The 16,417-nt window shown below is 48.5% G+C and overlaps 1 protein-coding gene across 1 annotated transcript in view; it reads right to left on the bottom strand.

Moving 5' to 3' along the window:
* RAD50 (RAD50 double strand break repair protein) overlaps positions 1-16,417 on the bottom strand; it is a 441,934-nt gene that overhangs the window by 319,261 nt on the left and 106,256 nt on the right. The window lies entirely within an intron of this gene.

Raw genomic sequence — 16,417 nt, 5'->3', positions numbered from 1 at the left:
ATTATGCAGCATGTTTTGTGCTGCTATGTGTTTTTTTGCACTGCTGCACTAATAATACTTGTGCTGTGTGTAATGCTTTAAAGTAATGTGCTGTGTTTGGGATTTCCACATAATAGTCTGCAATGCGGTGTAATAATGTTACAGAATAATTTTGCTCTGCACTTGTTTGTGATGGCAAGAGCTGGTCTGCGGTGAGCTCTGGTATGATTTGTATTGGCTCTTCACAGGGTGACCGGATATTTGGTCAGTTGTGCATTTAACTTGTCTGGCATGGGTAAAGAGTACCATTGCGTTCACTAGTCTCGGATGATTTACGCAGGTGTGCCACAGTTTAGTGTGGCGTGTTTTGGAGTGATAAACTTGTGCCAGTTTTCAGGCACGTGTTCAGATGTTCACTAGTGCAGGGGTACAGTGGTCTGTGGGTGTTTGCACAGCTGTGCTGTGGTTTCTGAGGAGGTTTCACCCTGTGTACGTTTACTTTTCTCTGATTAGTCTTGTGCTGGGTCCTAAGCAAGTGATCTGTGTGTAAGCTCCACCGGTTCCACCAGGCGCTAGAGCTGTGATAGTTACAGAGTGGATGGCTGTGCTGTAGTATGTTCCCTAGGACACTCATCTACTTGCGAACTTGCACCCTGAGAGGGTCGCTGCATTTGTTTGACATTCTATACACCGTGTTTGTCATTCCTGATCTCTGCTAAATTGTTGTCTCTGCCATCTTCATGTAAATATTGCTGGTGGGCACAGCCTCTAGCTCAGGCCTGTCCAGCGTCAGTCCAGGAGGGCCGGATCCATGCTAGATTTTCTGAATAGCCCCAGACGTAATCAGTAATTTCCATTTCAATCCAGGAAATGCATGTTTAGATCAAATGCTATTGGCTAACCTAACCATGTCATGTATCTGGCTCTCCTTAATTTATGTTGTACACTGCGGCTCAATGTCTACACCGTTCACCACAAGGAGCGGTTGTTTACTTGGGACCAGGAGCCGACATGCAATGCTGGCAATGTCTAAACACCTTCAGCCAATCCCTATAGTATGAGCAAAGCCTTGCTTACTCACGCTTGCATGAATACCAATAAGGAGGGATCCGCTCATCAGCCAATCCCAATGAGCTAAAGCTGGCTGACACATGCTTGCAAGAATACCCATAAAGAGGGATCCACTCATCAGCCAATCCTAACGAGCTAAAGCTTGGTTGACTCACGCCTATGTTATATGACAGCTCTTTAATAATGTAATACCTGCACTTTCACAATTGCTTTATTAACCTTCCTGCTTTCTCAAATTTGCTTGAAAATGCACCATTTTTCCACTATTTTTTCAGACTTTTCTCGGGGGGAAATCCCGCCGAACCCTCCTTAGGGGGTTCGGGCTAGCTCGCTACGCTCACTCGCTACGGTGCAGTATGATTATCAGTTTCAGCCACACCACTTTCAAATGTCACCAGCCGCCACTGCACTGAGCATATTTAAAGCGAGGCGTGCAGTGGAAGGGGAGCTTGAGAGGAACAAGCCTGCGAGCAGGTTTAATTAAAATGGGTGATCGGTTTCAAGATGTGCTAGGGGGGCCAAGATGATTTAGTGCAATTTTATAATAAATGGCCCAAGTTGAAAGCTAAGACGACATAATTGTGCCCACATGTGAGTCTCGCACAGAGGTTGACCTTTTTGGGGATTTTTATTGAAATGAATGAACAAACGTTTGTTTATTGAATGTGGTCGTATTTCCCACCTACATTGCATTAGCTTTTAACAGTGTCTGGTTAGCTGTAAACAGTGGTGACCAGCCAGCCATCTAGGACTGCATAAATGTATTGGATACCATCAGTTACCAGAGATTAACTAAATGACATGAGATTCACAGGCCGAGCTGTGGGCTGAATGACAGCGGAGTGAAAACAGGTGTCTTCATTAGGAATGAGTCCAAAGACAGATGGGGAGGCACGGCTGCTGCGGTCACACTCTCGCGGTTTATTAAAGAGAGCCACACGTGATGACCCAGCTGCGGGCTATTCTCAAGCTCAGCGACAGAGTTTGAAGGCAGCAGCTGCAAATTAGAAACGTCTCTTTTTATTTACATGTGTCTGGGGATGCATGTAATTTATTTTCCTGCAAGTTGTTAAGCCAAGCTGGGGCTCACGGACAGCTGAGTGAAAACAGGCACCTTGATTAGGCATGATTCCTAAGACAGACGGAGAGGCACGGTTGCTGGGCAGCTCTATCTTGTAGTTTATTAAAGAGCCACACCCGACGAATCGACTGCGGGCTTGTAACTCACAGACCACGAAGTGCACCAGAGCCCGGCAGGAGGAGGTGTTGGAGTGCGACAAAGCAACTTCCTGAGCAGCAGAGTGAAACCATGACAGAACAAGCTGTGCTTGAAATGGAAAAATAGAAGTGCAGGTACTCTGCACAGATTACCTGCTTGCTTCTGAGAAGTGCCGGTACGCTCCAATTAAAATTATTACGTTTTTCTTGAAAGGTGCAGGTACTCTCCCTCTCAAAATAAAAAAATTGAGCCAGTTTGCCAGCCGTTTAGAAATGTATCGTTCTCAGCTCATTGCCTGCTTCTGAAAAATACTTTCATATTCAACAACTAGGGGAGAGGGTGTTTCTGCTGTAAATAAAACACAGTGCTCCAAAAAATATAAACATTAACGTTTTGGCCCACATAATGGAATAATGGAGGAACGGGATGCCTGACACCCCTCTCCCGCTGTGAGGAATGCGCCAGTCAGTCAGAACTCTGACAAGTATTTATAGTCATTTTATAGGCAGCATCACATTGTATTTTTCCTTTACATGGCCGCAGGGGGAAAAACATTACCAACCAATGAAAAGAAGGGGAAAAAACGAGCTAACCTACCATAAAATCATCCATAAACCCGATGTATTCTATTAGACATCCCAAGGTTTCTTGCGCATTTCGGCTGCCGTGCAATAATCTAGCCTGCGCATCGCCCAATACCGCAGCCCGGATCACCTCCAGCACACCATGTGTGCTGGCAGTTAGGGCCACTGATATAATTAGTCAAGCAGGTGCAGTGGCACCAGGTCTCACGGTTATGAGGGGCACGCTGTCCTATGCCACCTAACAAGGTTCTGGGGGGGGTTTGGCATTTCCCTGGCTTGCCTGACCTCTATGGCACTCCTGCTACGCCACCGGCGGGGAGCTGCGTCACTGTTGTTTATCGAGGGACTGTCCCATTTTCGTGCTCATGCAGCCGATGCAATCAAATATACCCCATCTGACAATATACATAATGACGGTGACCCCCAAATTGCGGTTTCTTACCTCGCACGGAGCCATGGCGCAGAGGACGGCAGCCATCCGCGGCCACGCTATAGCTTTCAGCACCCCTGTCCCCTCGGAGAGGGGGGCCCGTCCCATGGCAGCCGAAGCAGGTGAAGCGGGAGGATGCGGAATAAAAGATCCCTGTAGCAAAATCGTATGGCCAACCAAAAAATAGAAAATTACGAATAACCGAGAGTGGATGGAAACAAAAGCGTTCTCCTCAGCAGCGGCGGCGTGGTCTATTACTCACCAGTGCCTACAGCCCTCCCCCTCTCTCTCACGGCAGCTGGGGCGACGCCTCTTCCTCGTGCACGCCAGGCAAAATGACATAAATAACGGAATTATAATAAACCCCCAACTGAGGCCGTCATAAAACCAGCACCGCCTCTCCCCTACCTCCTCCACCACCGAGGAAACAGGATACTGAATTCCGCCCCTCCAGGACTCCCTGACCTGCCTCATGGTTGCCAAGGCAATATTTCTAAAATATTGTCGTGCTACGGTAAGGCAGGTCATGGAATCCTCGAGAGGCGGTATCCAGAGCAGACAAATCTGCTAAACAGGAGCTTTTTCCAATGGCAGGCCTCCGTTTCGAGAGGCCTGCCAATGTAAAAAAGGGGCGTGGCTTCACGCCATACTGAAATCCCCTCCTTACAGTATCTCTTTGCCTGCAGCAGCGCATGCGCTGCAACGCAGGCTTCGACCTAAAAAGGAGTTCAAAATACTGGCCGAAGCCCTGGCAAATAGTTCTGGTTCCAACTGGCCGACAGGCTCCTTGAGCCCATCAGAAGCCAGCCGTAATGACCGGCTGGGTTCAATTCCGACACCTGTATTTGCAATATGCAGTCGGAATTGAAACCGAAGATGTCTGTTAGAAAACCTCCAACCGCAGTTGGGAGGCTTTCTGGCCGACATCAAAATCAGGACCACAGTGCTAACACAATGCTCGGACTGTTGTTTAACACACTGAAAAGGGAGATATTTATTTGCGGTTCTCTACAAAATGAGTTTATACCTTAACTGCAGTCAAGTTCTGTATGAGCAAGCTATAGACGGGTGTTAGACTGAAAATCCATCTGGCTGACGCCTTCTAGCATTATGCGAGTTAAGTGAGCATTTGAGGCACCATTTTGTATTCAGCCATCATTTTGTGCCATGATCGAAATGAAGCTTCTGTCTCATACGGTCTGCCTCAGCAGGAAGCAGCCTCAATTGTTTCTCTTTATTATTCAAGGTTGAGCTTCACTGCCCTAATGAAGAGATCATTCTGTTTTTGCATGCCTTTCCTTGTAGGGAGGCCTGCTCCCACTATCAGAGAGACGGGCACGGGCTGAGTAACCTTGAAGCTAAGATAGTGTGTTCCTGGTCTCAGGATGGTAGCTTGTCCTTCTCTGCCTCCTTTGTTAACCTGCTCCAACTGGAAATTTCTAGTCAAAGCGGGTCCAGTTGGGTACTGGAAATGTATAATATCTGATGTTCTGTCGGTGAGGGTCAGTCCCTCAGCAACTATCTAAGGAGGCTGGTCAGACCGGATTTCGCTCAAGCGCATACTAATAAAAAACTTTGGTTTGTATTCTCTACTGTCTGATCGACTCTTCATTTGTATGGAAGGCTAAGAGGAGGTCGTGAGTGACCCGGGTGGCCCTAATTGGGTCCCTTCCTGCTGTTGGCACCCGAACAGGTACCCCATCGGGTGAGTGAACCGTCTTTGCCCGCAGACGGGTGAGGAGGACGGGCAACATTGGGTCAGACGGGTGGACCAGGGATCCCTGCACGAAAGAGTCTGGTACTCGCAGCTGCCAAGTCTGTTTCACCGGGCGGTGCCTCGGCCAGCAGTTATCCCGTCTGGGGTCCTGAACAGCTAGGATCTGACCGTTTGGTCCAAAGAGTTGGCAGTGGAGATTAACTTTGTTTGACCAGTGTGCACCAGGTGAGTTTGCTTTGGGCCATGGCGCCACTTTGGATTGAGATTGGTACGGTCTGAGAATCGTAATTGGACAGGCGCTTGAATTAGTTTGGGTTCTTTGTGAACATGGTATTGTTTTGATCCGGGTTTAGTGAGGTCTGCGGACCAATTTTTTAGATAGTGAAAATGCTTTAGTTTCAAGATGTCTTGTAAGCTATGTTGTGTGAGTTGTCATTGTTGTGCTACTGATGCGCGATTGGAGGAAAAGCAGCCTGCCCCTCCAGAGGGCACCCAGAACCTTAACATGTATGTCTAACATGGCCATTACCCTATTATGTTTGGTACATTATGGCACAAATAAACAAGGGACAATGGCGAGTTGCAGTGGCCGTTAACAGGTACCTATGATGAACAAAAACTGAATGTCCTGCAGGATAAATGGTTTGTAAAATGGAGTAGGCAGTTGATGTTTGATTATCTCCTGGTATGGCAGAAGGAAGCTAAGCAGAGGTGAATGAAAGCAGAAAAAGAGGCCCGAGAAGGGAGAATGCAGACAGTGACTCAGAAAGCAGTAACGTATGATAGAGAGAAAGTAGAAAAAGATATAGAGTGTGCTGATAGATTTTGTCACATTGCAATCAAAACTTTCTATGTTGCCCGCGAGGAAGGCAATACATTTGTGGAGGAATTGTTAGATACCCAACCTCCGCCTCTATACGCCCGCAGAGAATATACCCTCCTGTGCCACAGCCTTAGTCGTCTGTCACTTCCGCCCCTGCTGTTTCTGTTTATTCTGTTATTGACTGAGTTGCTTTAGCCGCTGCACCTCCTGACAATTCTGTGGCTTCGCTCTCCACGCCTGCGATAACTGCTGGCCACCCTGCTAAGCCTATCGGCGGTAGCAAATCAGGCCGCTCAGTTGGCCCGTCATCCCATCTATAGTACTTAAGATGTGTGGAGTGTGATGAGAGATAGGAGCCGTTGGTGCAACAGCCTGCCCTCAAGCACATGTCGGCTACATTGATTGGGTTGTGGTAACAGTACTTCAGTGCTATAGTGCCCCAGATTATTTATATCAGAGATAATATATATGTAGCTGGCATGGCATCTGAGGAGGTTTTTGTAAATGTTGCGACATTGGTAGCTTACTGAGGTAGGCTGTTTGAGAAGAGCCAGAGACAGTGTCCCAGTTTCCGATGAGGGAGGTCAACCCCACCCTGAGTTGCCAAAGTTTCAAAATCAGCATGATGCTGTCATTAGACCGAAGGTAGAGGCCCGTTTCCAAGAACAGTGGGTTTATACCCCATGGAAGAGGCGTGAGATGTTATCCCTTAAGACTCAGTTACCTGACTCTAGCAAAAATCCTATTGCATACTATAAGGTATTGACAGAAGCTGCGTCATCAACAGTAATCACGCTCTCCTCTGCTCCTGTGATTGGCACGCCTGACTAAGCGAAGCCATTCGTGTTGTATCTACACAAGACGGCTGGTAGTGGGCTTTCTGTTCGAACCACTGTTCCCAATAGGGTGCGCGCTTGTGTGCCCGTGCACATTGAAGCGCGCACACTGCGAGAGACCGTTTGCGCTGCCGCTTTTAAAAAGTACTCGGCTCAAAAAACGGTCATTTACCCGTTGAGGGAGGCTGAGGAATTGACGTCCGTGAAGAGGAGAACACAAATTCCCTCTTACACGGCAGCCAGTGGGGGTCATAGGTCACAGCCCAAGCTTAGCAGCAAGTGGCTTCGGAACCTTCTGCATGCCTTTTGTTACAAGAGCGCGCCCAGGGGAAGATTGTGAACATGTTTGAAGGTATTCATGGCTCAATGGTTAGAGCGGCAGACCCTGATGCAGAAGTCTGGCCCGGGACCAGGGTTCAATTCCCGCCTCGGCGGGTCTTGGGCTCAATTTCCTCGGACCTGTTAATTCTCGCCTCGGTGCCTATTCTAATCATGGGTCCCACTCTGCAACTCTGGGCAATAGCTTGCTTAATCTCCACAACGGCCCCAACAACGCTAGGATGCCTGGCTTCACCTTGGGGGTGCCCAGGAGTGGGCACTTCACAGGGAAAGGCCAGGAAGGGTTCCTCAGCGGTATTCGTACAAGCCCCGAGATGCCTCCGGGTAGTCGTGCGCTATACAAGTACCTCTACATTTACATTTACAATTGCAGCGCAATGTGAGCGCTGCAATTAACATAAATACTTTTAAAAAACATGCACATAATCTGCTTCCAGCCACGCCCTGTTAGCAAAATGCATGCAGCAAGTCCAGAAGCAGGGTGTATGCTTTCAGAATCACTAATATATATTAGTGATTCCTAAAGCAGACGCCATGGTTCTGGACTTACTGCATGCATTTTGTTAACTGAGAGCAGCCTTAAAAATACACACAATCTGCCTGCAACAGTGCTCTATTAATTAAAGGCATGCAGCAAGTCAAGAAGTACGACCTCAGCTTTAAGAATCACTAATATATATTAGTGATTATGTAAGATCACGCATCCTATGCACTACATTGCAAGAGGATAGCACCTCTGACATGCTGTTCCGTGTCTGTATATTTTTCGCGCACCATACGTACAAGCTACTTCCATAGTACTGTATATTGGGCATAGTGGTTACAAGGGTAGAAGGGGTGGATTTGGTTCCGGTAATGGATTACCGCTTCCTGATTGTCCTTGTTAGCTTTGGGCTAAATAGCCCTTGAAATCAAATCCCCAGAAAAATAGACATGTTGTCAAGCGCACAGAGCCAAATTTGACGCCACTTTTATTCTGGCTTGCTGGATGTGGTGTTGTGTGTGTGACCTGCTCTTTCTGGGGCGAGTCAGAAGGTTGTTCTTCAAGTTGTGCTGCAAAGACCCGGTGAATCAAACACTACAACAGGGTTGATTTCAAGCAAAACCTGCAGTAAAAGCAAATACTGGATCGCACACTTCTTTTAAGGCTTTGTGAGCAAAGCTGCAATCTCTGTTTACATTATCATTTTACTTCGGCAGATCTGTTTAAATAGCTATTATATTTAACATTAAAAAAATAGTATATCTTTCTTTTTTTCCTGCATCTCTCAGATTTATGGTTTGTGTTCAGCTTTCCGTTAGTTTGTATCTAGGGACCAGCAGAATGTCTTTTTGCCTTTCTTTATTTTTAAATAAAGAGCCAAATTACATTTCCAATTTAAACAAAAAACATTTAGCTTGATACTGGTACAAAATTGCTTTGACGTGTAATTGCTAACATGACACAACCAGTGTACGCCAGTCACAAACATGAAGGTCTGCTCCCAGGACCAGGCTGGCCATAGAGGGCAATATGGGTTTGCCCAGGAGGCTGGAATGGTGGGTACTGGTTTTACAGCAGCGTGGGCGGTTTTGTTATTGGGGGCGGTTTTGCAGCAATGCTGCAATATCAACCCCCCAGTAACAAAAGCAGCAGGGTTGGGGACCGGTTTTGTTAAGTAGGAGCGCTTGACACTTGCCCACCCCCTGCCTCCAGGCCGACAAAATTACCAGCGCTGCTTTGGGTTCCTGGTCTGTCCCTGCCTGCCCCATTAAGCAGGCCTCCTGCGTTCCAGTACCTAACCCAGTTATCTGTACAATCAAATAGAAACCCCCGTTTAAGAGCCGATGTCGCTGCACTCACACACAAGGTCAGGTTCCTGGTGCGCACAGCCTTTGCTGCAGCGCAGAGACCTTACACTGCTCCACACAGCGGAAAAAAATAATAGGGAACATTGGTTCTAACACAGGCCTTTGGAGGTAATCAACGGCTGTGTGCTTATTTTTCCACTTATCTTGACCCAGTCGCCAGAGCCCTACCGAGCTGTCTAACAGAGTTCGCAGCTGTGGCCGGAAAATGGCAGAAAAGTACAGCACGTTTGGATGAGGATGGGTACTGGACTGACAAGTCAGAAAAGCAGAGACGGATGGTACCAGATGCATATGTCCTTCCTGTGGTCACTATGGCGCACAGGCCACCCCACATTAGTGCGAAGGGAATATGTAAGCTGCTAGATCCTGTATGTCAGAAAGACAACATTCCCAAGGTTGCTGCTCACTTAGTAAAGTACTGTATGGTATGCATGATGTATAATCCTGGAAAAGGCACCCCTACACCTCCTGGTACTTTCTCCCTGCCTTCTTTCCCTTTCGAGGTTCTCCAGATGGATGTAATCGAAATGGAACGAGTTAACAATATGAAATATGTGTTGGTGATGGTTTGTGCATTAAGTAAATGGGGTGAGGCTTACCCCACTAAGGTAAACACAGCTATGGCGACGGCGAAGGTGCTCCTGAAGGAGTTCTTCCTGTGCTTTGGTTTCGCCAGTTTGAACTGAAGTAACTTCCGTTGTCACTTCACATCAAAGGTTATCAAGCAGAAATGTCATGCCGCAAACCACCCCCAGTCAGCAGGCCTAGTTGGGAAGTACAATACTCTCAAACTCAAATTGGAAAAGATCAAGGAGAGCACAGGATTGCAGTAGCCAGATGCTTTACCATTAGCTCTTTTGTCTACAAGAGCTACAGCTCACTCTAGGACAGGATTGTCACCGTACGAGGTAGTGTTTGGTTGCCCGGCGAATGTATGAGGCGTCCTGTGACCTCGCTGGTTCTCCGAGATAGAATAACTATTACTTGTGGGTTATTTATATGAGTTGACTAAAAGCTTGCGTTCTATTCACCAACAGATCCATGAAACCTTGCCAACAGCTTCCGAGGGGTCAGGCCATGATATCAGGCCTGGGGACTACATTCTGGTGAAGAATTATCAGAGGCAAGACAGTTTGGAGCCTCGCTAGAAAGGGCCTATGCAGGCCCTCCTCGCCACTCGCACGGCAGTGAAGGTGGAAGGTCAGAAGAACTGGATCCACTCTAACCATCTAAAGAGGTTGCCTCTTCCGTTCCCCTATGACCAGTGAGTCCTTGATGGGATAGGCGATTCGAACAGAACAAGTGCCTAGTTTTGTTCCCTTCTCAGATGCCCAACTGGCATGGGCACCTATAGAGGAGTAGAACAGCGCAGTGTTGAACGAGGCTGTGCTACCAGAGATCAAGGCCATCTCTGAGTCCCAGCCTGCTAGCTTATCTGTGCTTGAACCCCGTTCCATTGGCCCCTCTGAGTCTGAGCCCTTGTTTACAGACCCCTCTGTCCCTGGAGTGGCTAGGTACAATTTGCGACCTCGACGGAAGAACAGTGCACCAAAGGAGAAGTCAGACTAGTAGGGATGGACTGAGAGGAAAAATAATAGGGTGTACTTTGCCTGTGGTACCAACTGTAGTTTAGTTGGTATATTCCTGCAAAAGATGAACATACCAGGCTTAATACTTTAAGCGATGTAGCACCATGACCACAATAGACAATCTATTTGCCTTTATGAAGTTAGAAGACGTACATTGGCAGCATGTCCTAAAAACCTCTTGTACTATTGCAAAATAAGCTACTCACTAGTGGCAATAACATGTCCAAAAAAACTCTGCAAAAAGTGGGCAAGAATCTCTCTAATCTATTAGTATTTTGTTGTAAGCATTCTGCCTACAGTAAGAATTTGTTTTTATTATTTGCAAGCACATTTGATTAAAACTGTTTCAAACAGGCCCCTTACTGGAAGTCTAATATTATTTCTGATGACAGAAGAAGCCAAAAACTATCCAATTAAATATTTCAGCCATTTTCACAGACCTTTTCTCGTCATGCTCCACGTACTTCTTCCTCAAGTCTGTTTCAATGCAGGACATAATTCAATTAATCAGTGTCCTAGCACTTCAGATGGAAGAGACGATTTCAAATGGCATTTTAAAATGAACAAAATGCCCATAACATGATGTGTGTCTCACTGGAATAACAGAAACCAAGTAAGGAAGTTCAACACACCTGACAACAAATATTTTAGTGCTGAAGAGCTACACATCCACTAAAAAAAGGTGCTTTTCTACCTTTATATTTTAGTTTGGTGCCAACTAATGTTGGCTGCCTAGGACTATTCGTCTCTGAAAGGAACAGGGCCTGGTAGTACTGATGGAGCAAGGTTTTGCAAATAAGCAACATGCTCAGATATAATCCTCTCATATAACCCGTAATAAATTATTATTAAAGTTTGTAATACAAATTTTACATGACATTTTACATTTACTAGAAAAGGGGGAAGCTTGCCTATGTGCTTTACTAACTAATAACCTGAGTGCAACTAAAGATGGCTGCTTCTGCGGGAAAATTAACTGCGCATGCGTCAACTGCATGCCGTTTTAACGCTTGGAGGGAAAGCTTTGCTTCTGCGCAATAAGAGCTAAAATGGCCGCTTCAGAAATCACATGCTAAACATCTGCTCTGCTGAAACTAAACTGTGTTATATAATAAGTGCTATTGCATAAATAGTCTTTTAATTAAATAGGATTAGAGTAGAGATAAGTGGTATACAGGGAAATCATTTTATTTGAATCTAACATATTGTCTTTTTGACCTTTCTGCTAGTTCGTATTTGGGCCTTAAAGAGAGCTAAGGGCTGACACCCACGTGAGACTATCCGCATGCGCGGTAGAGACTCCGTAGTCATGAGCTCAAGTCTTGGAACCCAATCAAGGACACCCTTTCTACATGTCCTGGAAACCAACTGAACATCCTGAAGACCAAATGGACAGCTGTAGAAATTATATACATTGTTTTTAATGTATTATAAACATGGTTGGGAAATAATGCTTGGGAGAAACAATGTAATGGGCGGGAACATAAGACAAAGGCCTAAAGAACAAGCCTTTACAGCAGTAACAGGTAAACGGAGTATTGGAGTGACACAGCCTGATATTTATTAAATGGTTTAGAGAACTCTTTTAGCGGTCAGTTGTAGGCCTTCGAGTTAAAGAAGCGAAATTCAGAAAGTTACAAAATTGCCCTTCGTTTGATAATTTTCAAAATTGTTCCGGTTTTTTGCAACTGTAAATTTAGGTCGCCCTGAACCTCCGTCAGTTAAAAGGAAGTTATTCACAATGAATATGTAGCTTTTTTCCTTCCTTTTATTCTCTCGAAAAGTAGACGCGCCAGAAAGTGCGTGTTCAATGTGTGCTTCTCTGAAGAACTTTGCTTACCCCCCCCCCCCCCTCCCTCCACGGGGCCCCTAAGGGTGCGCGCGAGATGCAAGAGCATATGGTGTGCGTGCACGGTTGAAAGCAGCAGCATATTTTTCCAATAATCGTGCCCGTGTCTGGGCACGATTATTGGAAACATATGCTGCTGCTGCTGCGCGTAACAGACACCAATAAGCCATGGGCGGAGCAATGCGCCCGCCTTTGGCCAATTGCGTGCTGACTTTGTAAAAAAGACGCACGCAAAGACCTATAGCGTGACCCATAAGGAAAAGCACACGCACGAGCGTGTGCGATTCCTAGGTCAGTTTCCAAATACCCTACAAGAGGTCTCTCGATGCGCGAACTGTGCTGTGCACTGCAACGCTAGGCGCGAGACCTACGAAGTATTAAACCTAGCATGGTGTGATGATCATCCCCTCGGCTTGTCCAATCAGAATTAGGAGTTTCATAAGGTTGAAACATTTAGGGGTGGTACAAGCCATTACGAAGGTATATTTGGGGTAGTTAGTTAGAGGACAGACAGCAGTCGCTGCCAGAACGCTGAAAGATAGAGATGCGGTCCGATTGCTGATTGATATACCTAAAGAAGCAGACTTAGAATTTTTAAGCAAATAAAATTAGAAAGAAGATAGCTAAAGAATCGAGGAGGTAATAGAATTAGAAAGAAGAGCGCAGAAAAATCGAGTAGGAAATTAAAATCAGAGAGGGGTGAGACGCAGGCGTCAAATCCAGAAGAGGCTACCTGTCCTGAACTAATCCTGTCCTGACCCACCTGTCACCTGCATTTTTTCTAAGGGGCCCATAACTCTTGGCCAGAGAGGTCTGATCTTGCACCATCCTAGGTAAATATAAATCTTTTTTCCTCTATCCTCTCTTCCTGAGGTGCTTGTCATTGAAAATTATAGTTTAAATTTAGATACATTGAACCTTACCTCTTCAGAATGATGGATTTAACACTGTAATTTGTCTTTGATTCTCATGGTACAATTCAGATAAACATTTAAAATGTATTCGAGTCTGTGGTTATTTAATGAGCAGAACAGATAAATGTTCCATTGTCATAATTATCAAATATAATCAACTAAAAAAGATTCACTTGTAAAGAAAGGGCTTAGTAATAAATAGGCTCAAGACTGAGAGGTAAAACGGACATATAATTAGCCCTAAAATTGATCTCCAGTGGGGTTTCATTGACCAGATAATGAATGACCTGACCTGACCTGACCCTTGGTCTGCGAAGGTCGCTCCACCCGCCGTGCGGCTCCCCCAGAGTGCGCCCGGTCTCCCTGCCTGTCCCGCTCAGGTCGCCACTGCCCTTGTGGCATAGATTGTTGCCTTCTTCCTCGTGTCTGCCATTCCCTGTGCTATTTTGCCATCTGCCCTGTGCCCTGTTCTGTACTTTTCGTTTCTGCGCTCTTAGACCTCTCTCGACCGCTTTCCCGCCTGTACCCCCTCCCCTCTCCCTGCCGCTGCTCCCCTGCGGCCCGCCCCCTTCCTCCTCGGTACCCTATTCCCACGCCACCCCACTCCCGCCTCCCAGCTGCTCCTCCCTCCCACCACAGCAGGCGCGCCGATTGTGCGCCGAAGGCGCGCCAGAGGCAAGCCAGTCTACGCCCTTCTGCACCTGGACTGCGCCCAGCGCCAGAACCCCTGGCCCCCGAAGATGCCAGCCCACCCGCCAGACTTACAACTGCGCCACCCTCCACGCACTCAAAGCCGGCCGGAACCCCGCCTGCTACCGAGCCACCCCGAAACGCACCCACGGACCCTTCACCTGCCAAGCCGCCAAGTTCACCTGCCTCCGGACCTGCACTGCACCCGCCAAGCCGACCCCCAGCACCAACCACCTCAAGTGCATCTTGCTCAACACCTGCTCAGTCCACAGACATGCCGTCGAGCTCTGGAACCTGCTCGACACAACATCACCAGACGTCGCCTTCCTCACGGAAACCTGGATGAATGCCTCCTCAGCGCCCGACATCGCCATCCCGGACGGATACAAGATCACCCGGAGGGACCGCGTCAACCAGACTGGAGGAGGCATCGCCATCGTACACAAGAACACCATCCGCATCACGACCAGCTCCGGCGACACCATCACAGCCGCCGAACACCTGCACTTCCAGATACACACCGACCCCAAGACCACCCTCAGAGGCACCCTCATCTACAGACCCCCAGGACATCGCACACAATTCAGCGAAGACATCGCAGACTTCATCAGCCCGCACGCCCTCCCCTCCGCTGACTACATCCTCCTAGGGGACCTCAACTTCCACCTGGAGAACAACAAGGACAGCAACACCACCACCCTGCTGAACAACCTCGCCAACCTCGGACTCAAGCAACTGGTGACCACCCCCACCCACTACGCCGGCCACACGCTTGACCCAGTCTTCTCCTCCAGCAAGTACATCTCCTTCAGCCACTCCACCAGCCTTCACTGGACAGACCACAGCTGCGTCCACTTCAGCTTCAGAAGAACCACGACCCACCACCACCCGCAACAGGCTCCCAGCAGGAGCTGGAACAAGATCACCACCGACCAGCTCACCACCTCCCTCAGCCAGAACCCTCCCGCCAGCACAACGAACCCCAACGAAGCAGCCAGCAACCTCACACAGTGGATCACCAACTGCGCAGACGACCTCGCACCACTGAAGACCCCTCCCAGCAGACCCGGCAGCAAGAAAGCCTCTTGCTTCACCGACGAACTCAAGAACTCCTAGAAGAACTGCCGCACCCTCGAGAAAGCCTGGCGCAACGACCCGACTACAGACAACCTGACCGCCCTCAAGCAAGCCACCCGCATACACCACCAGCTGATCCGCACCACCAAGAAGACTGCATTCAAGGAACGACTAAACAACAACGCCCACAATAGCAAGGAACTCTTCAGCATCGTCAAAGAGCTCTCCAACCCCAGCGCCGAAAACAACAACATCATTCCCTCAAAAGACCTCTGCGACTCACTCGCCTCGTTCATTCACAGCAAGATCGCAGACATACACAACAGCTTCGGTGCACAGACCACGCACCCCACCACCGAACCAACGCCCCCCACCACCACCCTCTGCGCCTGGACCCCGGTCAGCACCGAAGACACCATCCGCACAATGAACACCATCCACTCCGGATCACCGACCGACCCATGCCCCCACCACGTCTTCAACAAGGCTGACTCCATCATCGCACCCCAACTCCGGGACATCATCAACTCCTCCTTCAACACAGCCACCTTCCCGGAGAGCTGGAAGCACGCCGAACTCAGCGCCCTCCTGAAGAAACCATCAGCGTACCCCACCGACCTCAAGAACTACCGTCCCATCTCGCTCCTCCCTTTTCCTGCCAAAGTCATCGAGAAGACCGTCTACGGACAGCTTGCCGCCTTCATCGAGACGAACGGATCCCTCAACCACTCGCAGTCCGGTTTCCGAGCACACCACAGCACCGAGACCGCCCTCATCGCAGCCACCGACGACATCCGATCCCTACTCGACAACGGGAAAACAGCGGCCCTCATCCTCCTGGACCTCTCCGCAGCGTTCAACACTGTCTGCCACCGCACCCTAGTGCAGCGCCTCAGCAACATCGGAATCCAAGAGAAGGCACTGGAGTGGATCATCTCGTTCCTCGCCGGAAGAACAAAGAGAGTCCGCCTCCCCCCGTTCAGATCCGAGGCCACCGAAGTCATCTGCGGCGTACCACAAGGATCATCACTCAGCCCCACCCTCTTCAACGTCTACATGAGCCCCCTCGCAGCCATTGTACGCCAACACAACCTCAAAATCATCTCCTACGCCGACGACACCCAGCTGATCCTCTCCCTCACCAACGACCCCGCCACCGCCAGAACCAACCTACATGAAGGGATGAAAGATGTGGCCGAGTGGATGATGAACAGCCGCCTGAAACTGAACTCAGACAAGACGGAAGTCCTCATCCTGGGTTCATCGCCCTCCGCCTGGGACGACTCCTGGTGACCCCCTGCCCTGGGCAGCGCACCCAAACCAACAGACCACGCACGCAACCTGGGCTTCATCCTGGACTCCTCCCTCTTGATGAACAGACAAGTCAACGCTGTCTCATCCTCGTGCTTCAACACCCTGCGCATGCTCCGAAAGATCTTCCGGTGGATC

This window comes from Lissotriton vulgaris, chromosome 7, assembly GCF_964263255.1.
Source record: "Lissotriton vulgaris chromosome 7, aLisVul1.2, whole genome shotgun sequence".
NCBI lineage: Eukaryota > Metazoa > Chordata > Amphibia > Caudata > Salamandridae > Lissotriton > Lissotriton vulgaris.
Note: the sequence above shows the minus strand (reverse complement) of the source record. Positions and strands in the feature narration are given on the sequence as shown.